We start from the raw sequence: 8900 nt of genomic DNA on the forward strand, positions 1-8900 counted from the left end.
TTTTCCCCTCATTATGGATAGGGATAACCCATAATTCCTCAGGTGACAGCTCATGTCCACTGAAGGCTTTAAGGTGCAGTTTTAGTGCTATGGCATATTGACATGCAATATTTATACTGCACTTAGTCCTCTGTATGTGATTGTAGTGTATGTGTATTTACCACATTTAAGTTAATATGGGTCAACAGAGTTTGTTTTATTACTAGGCTTTGCCTATGAGGGCCTACAAGTGTTGTTTTGGTCAGATACGTTTATTTACAGTCATTTGTGTCCTTTTGGCAGTTCAATTTTCTAACTAATCTTTATTAGGCATTTATGGGCCCTTTTCTAATGCAACATACTGTGTATATAGGTTTTTTTCAAATGGACTAAATTGGATTAGATGTAATAGCTACATAATGTGGTCCTTCCTAAAATATTGCACAGAGAAGAGAATTTTTGGTTTTAGGTAAACATCTGAAGGGCAATACGATTCTCCACAGAGGATCATGTTAATGTAAAAGCATTAACAAAACAAACGTTTACAGTAAAATGAGAGTTCTGAGCAGTAGACACTTCTTCTCTCTCTTGCAGTCCTTTGACCTGCCCGTTTGTGGCACTGGTCCAGGACTCTTTCTCCACATAGCACTTGAATTCCACAAGGCACAGTACTAGCTCTCCTTTTCTTCTTCTCTCTTTTTTTCCCTTTTCTCCACTTTTCCATCCTTCTATCCACCCTAATCTTATGTGCGGGTCAGGGGGGAGACCATTGAAAATGTCATCCTTGAAATACAATTGAAAAAACCATGACGAGCCACTACCAAAACTCTTATTGATCATTTAGAATTTGATATAAGTGCCATTCCTGGAAAATGTGGTTACAGCTTCACATATTTTATTTTCCGGGCTGTTTCTTACATTGCCCAATTTTTCCCCCCTGCGATATATATTGCGATATGAAAAAAGAAGAAGTCATTTTTAAAAGATAATATTAATAGCTCTGTTTGAAATAATAAATCCTTCTTGACTACTGCAATGATTTTGTTGGGGGAGTGCATCTACATAGAAGATAAAAATGAAAAAGGATCTTTTTTAATGTGGACCATTCTTTGTCAAACTTTAATGCTTTACAAACACCAAAGCAAGTAAGCGCTGTGACTAATGTTACTCTTCTGAAGTGATTTTGGAGAGGGACATCAGGTAGAAAAAGGCTGGTTGAATAGCATGACACCATTGTATTCATATAATAATCAATCCAGGCTAACGTGAGTGACAATGACTGCAGGTTGCTTAATCTAAATTTCATGTTGTGGTCGACTAGCGGGGCCAGCTCATTAGTTTGATAAATTGATCAGACCTGCATGTGACACGCACCAGCAACAAACTCTGCATATCCAAGAACAATTAAATCAGTGGAAATGACGTTAGTTCAGACACAGACTTCTGTAGTAGATTAGCAGAGATGGCAAAAGTATTCACTTCCCGTACTCAAGTAGAAGTACAAATAATTGTCATAAAAAATACTCTGGTAAAATTAGGAAGTACTGATTTAACAATGATGTAACAAAATAAAGGCTTGGAAATTTACTTAAAGTATTAAAGTAACGTATTCTTGCGAACAACAAAGCCAGTGGACATGGAATAAAGATTCTTTATATGCCATTGGCCACATTTTAAATGGCTGTCTGCCAATAGGCCTAAAACATAGAGCTTATTTATTGTGACAGAGACTGGGACTCCAGGTTAATAAGATTCTGACCGAGTAGCGAGATATGAATTCAGTTGTGATTTTGTGAGAAGTCTGTGTATGTTCCAATCCAATTAGATTAAATTTGGTATTGATGACGCAAAAAGAATAACTAACTCCAGTGAAATTATTTGAAATTTAGTGAGGACTAGGACTAGGACTATTAGGACTGTATTTAAAGGTGATTCTGGTTCGCAACTTGGCCCCAGATGTGTGTGTTAAAACACGGACGGAGACAACTTCTCTCTGTTGATGCTTTATTACAATCAAGCATCAGTATAAACATGGGCGTGGGGAGCTCTGCTATGGCTGTGTGTGTTGCAAATAAAAGAAATAATTAACATTGCAAAGGCTACCATACACAATGCATAGGAATCATATATGCTAGAAAGTAATAACAATAAACCCACTATTAATTACACTATCTTGATGAGCAATGACGTTCAACAATCGCCATTATATCGAATCAACAGCCTGGTCCAACCTAGCTAACAGGTGTAACCTAGCTAACAGGTCCAACCTAGCTAACAAGTGTAACCTAGATAACAGGTGTAACCTTGCTAACAGGTCCAACCTAGCTAACAGGTGCAACCTAGCTAACAGGTGTAACCTAGCTAACAGGTCCAACCTAGCTAACAGGTGTAACCTAGCTAACAGGTGTAACCTAGCTAACAGGTCCAACCTAGCTAACAGGTGTAACCTAGCTAACAGGTCCAACCTAACTAACAGGTGTAACATAGCTAACAGGTGTAACCTAGCTAACAGGTCCAACCGAGCTAACAGGTGTAACCTAGTTAACAGGTGTAACCTAGCTAACAGGTCCAACCTAGCTAACAGGTGTAACCTAGCTAACAGGTCCAACCTAGCTAACATGTGCAACCTAGCTAACAGGTGTAACCTTGGTAACAGGTGAAGAACACAAACAAGCTAACTTTTAAATTTGCCAGAACTGTAGACCAGTACAACAACAGGCTTAAATGAACTGACAACATATCCTCCGGACAAGTTGTCTCTTTTTCCTTTCTATCCCTTTTTTCTCTGTGTGGCGTGCGCGCCCGCTTGCGGTGTGAGACGCGTGACCGCGCTATTCTCCTTTATTCACAATCACACCTGATAGACGACCTTTTGTACAAAACTACACTAACGAGCCAATTTACTAAAATGTAAGGAGTAGAAAGTACCGATATTCGTGTTTAAAATATAAGGAGTAAAAGTAAAAAGTTGCCAAAAAATTAATAGTAAAGTAAAGTAAAAATATCTAAGTAAGAAAAATCTACTTGAGTACAGTAACGAAGTATTTGTACTTCGTTACTTCCCACTCTGTAGATTAGTGTTATGTTTACAGTGTCGCGGCTCCGGATCATAACGTGACGGACAGATGGAGCCCTTGGATCTTTAGGCTAACTATATTAGCAAAAGCAAAAGCATGTAAGTATTACTAATAAAATATACTTACAGCATCACAAGTAAAGGTAGTCATTGTGCAGTTCTATGGTCCCTGCAAGTGTATAACTGTTATATTCTGCTGCATTGTATGTTGCATGTCACTTCTGTAGATGGTTAAGGTTGTGCTGCTTTAAACTAAGTTTAATCTACAGTCGCATGCATCATATTCTATTAAATCGCCAGATAGTTTAAAACAACAACCCTGTTTTCAGCTTTGTGACAATGCATGTTCCAGATGATCCAATAGGTTTTCAAATAGTTTTTTTAGTTTAAGTAGTAAGACATTTTGTTCAGCCCATTAATGTACTTGTACATTACATTACAATTTCTTTATTCCATCAGTTTATTACAAACATTAACATTCAAAATCATCAAAACTGAAGATTTATCTGGAGGTAGGGGGTGAAAATGTGTGATCTGAAAAGTAACTTAAGCTGTCAGACAAATGTAGTGGAGTAGAAAGTACATAATTTTCCTCTTAGATGTAGTGGAGAAGATATATTAAATTATATAAAATGGAAATACTCAAGCATACTGGTAAATTATGCTATAAAACAGCCCATAGCCTAATAAAAGCATTCCTCATTATCATTAATAAAACCTCTGTTACGGTCAACCATGCAGTGAACTACATAATTTTTTCATTTTATATTTGGATCTTACACAATTAATTACAACACAAGCATGTTTCTAGATTTTCTGCCAGTCGTTAAATAATTATGAAGTCCCTGAGTAGATGTAGGAATCATCTAGACATACAAACTGACAATGTTGAAAAAATTACTTTCTTTTTTGTGGGTGTGTCTGACCATTTGCATGTGCATGTGAGACCTCTGGGTGTTAATGAGTGAGTGTGTCAGAGTGAGTCTTCCAGCTGCAGAAACAGATTGTATGTGTGTCTCAATTGCAGGGCTGCTATATATATGCCCATAACTCAGCTGTAACAGCAATGCTCAGATTTGGGCCATGCTGGGCACATTTCCATAACTGGTTTGTTTTGGCCCCTGTTCACGCCACTAAGGACAGCACTGTCATTTGGCATCCTTATCTAGATTTCTACAGATAGCTACTAGGTATCAGGATCAGCTTTCTGTTGTTTTATACATCCAGCAAATCAAGTTTCTCCACGCCTTCCAGCTTAAATGAAAATTTGCTTATTATTATGCTAGTTATGCTAGGTGCCTGTACAAATAGCCTTTTTTCTACATTTCTGTTACCTCTATCACTTTTTTTTAGCACAAATGGAATGTTCCACTGTTTGTTTGGCTCTCCGGAAGCAGACTACCACCAAAATGAGTGTGTGTGTATGTTTGTTCACATGTTTTAGAGGCATCAATACAGCTGGCTGTGACGTCTGGGCTTCTGAAGAGGAAGTGGTGCAGGGCAGCGTCCGCAAGCAGTCGTGCCTTTCGCTCCTCTGAACCAAAAACAGACACACACCTATATAAACACATACAAGCAGACATTTTCCCCTCTGTGAAGATACATCTTTATTATTGTTTTGTTTATTTGTTTAAAACTAGCTTATGGTGATTTATAAAACCTAAAAAAACAACAACAAACACACAAAAAAGAAAAACACTCGTCCGAAAACTGCAACATCCTATTTCCCTTTTTACTGTAAACACTTCCTTCCCTATTTGTTTATTTAGTCCTGTGTAAATTAAGTTTTTTACGATTCAGTGTGTAAATGTACAGCTGTACATTTTACAGTTGTACAATTGATGAGATTTACTAGTTAAATGTTGAATGAAATCATAACAAACCCCAGAGGGCCTGCTCATCATGAATCCACCCAAAAACCGATTGACATTTACGCTCTTGGAAAATTAGTAAATGTTTCCAAGTACACTTATTAGGCCCCAAACAGAGGAAGGCCTAGTTTAGTTGATTACAGTGATTGTGTCCTATATCCCTCTCCCTGCTCACTGCTGTAACACCCTTTTTTCTCTGTTCTCGGCATAACTGCATCCTCTGCCTTTCCATGTACCTAAAATACAAAAAAGAACTCTACTTTATCTGTCTAGCAGCAACACCATAGTAATGTCTGTCATCTTGTGACCGCAGGCACTCGGCCCTTCCCCCTGCTGGGTGTGGCCAGGTTCTGTGTCCTCCTCCTCCTCCTTCTCGTGTCCTCTCAGACCTGTAAAAGCCTGCATGGGCCACCTGCAGGCAGCTCTTAATTAGTTCCCCTCTTACAAGCTAGCCGGAGATGAACAATGAAAACCCACTGCAGCGCTACGGGAGGGATTGCAGGCAGAGACACATGCATCATGGCCTGTCCTCTTCAAGTAGGGGCCTCTCTCTGCTGAGTACTGGCGTCTTTTGTGCCGAACAAATTGACTTTTTGTGTGTGTGGCCTCTGCATGCCTGTCTTGTACACTGTACTCTGATACTGATGGCATGGAGTGGTGTTTTAAACAGGGTGTTTAGCCAAGAGGACAATTCCAAAGTGCATTCATAGTTTCTGTCACAGGAGTGTTTTTAAACCTTAAATATAGCCTTTACCCCAACTTTGTTCTGCAAAACATGTGCTGATGAAGAAGTTATTTCATGGGGCTTTATGCAAGATTCAACCGTGAATCTAATGTGAAAATATCCAGGAAATCCTAATATTGTCAATTTTACTGCCAAGTATTAGAATGACTAACTAGACTAGGCAAGGGCCTCACTTTGGCGACATGCACAAGACACAAATGCACACACATATGCACACAGACAAACGGGTAGGGTAAGCTCCTTGGCCTCCTGCCCTGCATCAAGAAAAGCCCGGGTGCTACTGCTTTATGAAAAGATAGAGAAAGATACTAAGAAAGAAAAGAACAAATTGTGCCACAGTTTCTTGACTTTCTGCCAATTTCTAGAGCATAAAGAAAATAGTCTTGGCGCAGTAAAACAGTCACACACTGATTCATATTCTCTGGACAACAGAGCTGTGCATGGAGAGATTCAGTAGCTAATCTCATTACACACTCTGGGCTTTCATTGCTAACCTCCACTCTACCTTTACTTACTTGGATGCATTAGAAATAGTTAAATTGCTCTAACATTTCCGAATATACAACCAGCATAAACATACTGCTAAGCTGCAAATTTTAAAATATGATTTAGCTTGTTGTTACAGGCAGTATGTTGAGGTTTGATTTCTGCAGTGTGTACAAGCCTCCAGTTAGACACCTTTTATATGTGGGCTAACAGTGCGTGTCTCTGGTTGACCTATTGTTTATATTGTTTCTACTTTAGATGGATCCAAGGATTCCGACACTAAGAGAATTCATCAATAAGTGAATCATCCTCTGATTCAACTCCCTGAATGCACAAAAATCGAACGAGTGTTATTGCCATTTAGCTTCAGTGTTTTGCTCAATGCCACAAGGATATTATACTGTAGCAATATATGTGGTAACTACAGTTGTCTGATTATGATTATCTTCTTTAGAATTACTCTTGCATCACAGAATGCAAGTAAAAACGCCATCTGTCATCAACTTCCATTTGAAATTCAAGAACAACATGCCTGTTAGACAGCTTTGACTTATAACAGCCCTTTGAGTTGCCTCGCAAAAACAGAACTGTGTCTACATGTACAGTTATACTTGGAAGTCCAAACAGTGACCAACAAGCAGCCAGAGACTACTTCTTCTTTTACAATCAAGCAAGGGAAGCTATGTTGTCCAGTGCTTCTGTGCAGATGAGGTTTACCATGCACTTTTACCCATTTTTACATTATACCATGTCACCAGGGACTTTTCTGGTGTGATTAAACTTGCACATGCACACATTGGAGATTAGCCAGCGTTACAGCATTTCGTACTGCAATAAAAGTCATCTAAACAATAAATATTTTTGAGTGTTATATAGAGTCCTTATACGAGAGACATGTGATACTTAGGCACTTACGAGAAAAGTAACAGTAAAATGTAATATAACCTGCAAAACAAGTTTCTCATTGGTTAAGAGCGCAGCGACCTAAATCACACGCTGTATACGACAGAGAAAAGATTATGCTCTGTGTAAAATGTTAGTGTTCGTCCACAGAGAAAGAATATTGGAGCCACTGGAGCAAATTCTCCCACCACTGCCAAAAAGAGAATCAGCGAGCCATCTTGTATGTTACCTGACACTCAGGGCAATAAAATGCATTTTCATAAAGTGCCTAATTAAAGAGTGTGTTGAGTCATGCTTGACACTGGCCATCCTGCATTAATGAAGGCCCTCATGCTGCTGTTATAATGGGTAAGAGTGTTTACTCCCCCCTCAGTGGTGATGGTGGTTCTGGAAGGGTTTTATGGCAATGGCATCATCAGTGACTGCTTTATGGCCTCTTACAGCTAGCAAGTACTGCAGAAACAAATCGTCCAGACCAAATGTAAAGAGACTCCCAACGTGATCTCTACAGGACCTGCTGTGTCCAGATCATTGACTGGTCTGTAGGTGATATTAGTGCAATTTTAGTTTTATTAGCTCCACTTAAATCTGTCATGCCTACTGATTTGGTAATTATCCCGGTGTAGTGTGGTTGATCAGGGATTCAATCCCCAAAATCAGCATGAGTAACAATACATGAACTAGGCCACAGCTGCCGCAAGCCAAAGATAGGCAAACAAGACTTAGGGTCATAACCCATACTTCAGTATTAGTTTTTCTCTTATGATGCTGTAGACAGACGTGTTGTCGTTTTACCTTTCTATTTGTTTAAACTTCTGAAGTCCAAACAAACTGGGTGATTTTACTGTGATTGTACTGTAGTCAGTTGCTCTGTTTGATAACCATATATCTTTTTTCCTTCTCATTAATTACTAAAGAGAAAGCTAACACTTATTTCATGTCTGGAATAGTGACCCATGCAATTACAATTCTTAATCATGGTAGTCATTTGTTATAATTAACTCTTATATTTAGCCCCCAAAACTCTTGGTTTGCGTTATGGTGTGTTTTATGAAAGAACTACATCACAAAAGAACAAGTAAATGTTCAACATTATAAATGCAGTTTTTACTTTGTGAAAAGAGCCATTATGACATCACATCAAATAAATTGTCAATTGGTTCAGTTGAGAATACTTTTGGGACCTATTACTGCTGTAACAACTGTGCAAAGAACCAGATCATTCAATAATTGGTTATTGGTGAGAAGGATTTTGTGATCTATTTATTTTTACTTGACTTTACTTATGTAGAGTACAGCACACAGGTGCAGTAGCATGGGTTGTTGTGTGATACTGCTTACATTTATATATGTGTCTTGTCACATATACACACATACGCTTGTCAATCAGCGTAGCGCAAGTGTCTTTGCTTGTTCAAGAACGATTCAGTTGTCAATTTTTCGTCCAGCGCCCACGTTGTTTAAATTGCAGATGTACCTGCGCCCGTGGGCGTGCTGTTCATAAAGGGAGGTGTGTTCAGGTGAATTTTTGGCGTATTGTTATCTTGAGGCAGCGGGAAAGGAGCAAGTTAGTAAAATGTCCCTAGGCTTATGCACAGTGCGTGCACACTATGCTTGTTACACACACAGGTAAGCGCAGTAGCCCACAAACATGCAAAAGATTACACATAAAATATTACGGTGCAAATCCGCCATCATAATAGCAATTGTAAACTCATTCAACTCGGCAGTGACGTCATTCCCAGCTTCGGCTTCCGAGTTCTAAGGTACAGTGGGTACGGAAAGTATTCAGACCCCTTTAAATTTTTCACTCTTTGTTTCATTGCAGCCATTTTCCAAA

The 8900-nt window shown here is 38.9% G+C and overlaps 1 protein-coding gene across 3 annotated transcripts in view; it reads left to right on the forward strand.

Annotated features, from left to right (window-relative positions):
- Positions 1-8900, forward strand: part of kcnq1.2 (potassium voltage-gated channel, KQT-like subfamily, member 1.2) — a 189486-nt gene that overhangs the window by 48321 nt on the left and 132265 nt on the right. The gene's annotated exons all lie outside the window — the stretch shown is intronic.

Source organism: Etheostoma cragini, chromosome 8 (assembly GCF_013103735.1).
Source record: "Etheostoma cragini isolate CJK2018 chromosome 8, CSU_Ecrag_1.0, whole genome shotgun sequence".
NCBI classification, from domain to species: domain Eukaryota; kingdom Metazoa; phylum Chordata; class Actinopteri; order Perciformes; family Percidae; genus Etheostoma; species Etheostoma cragini.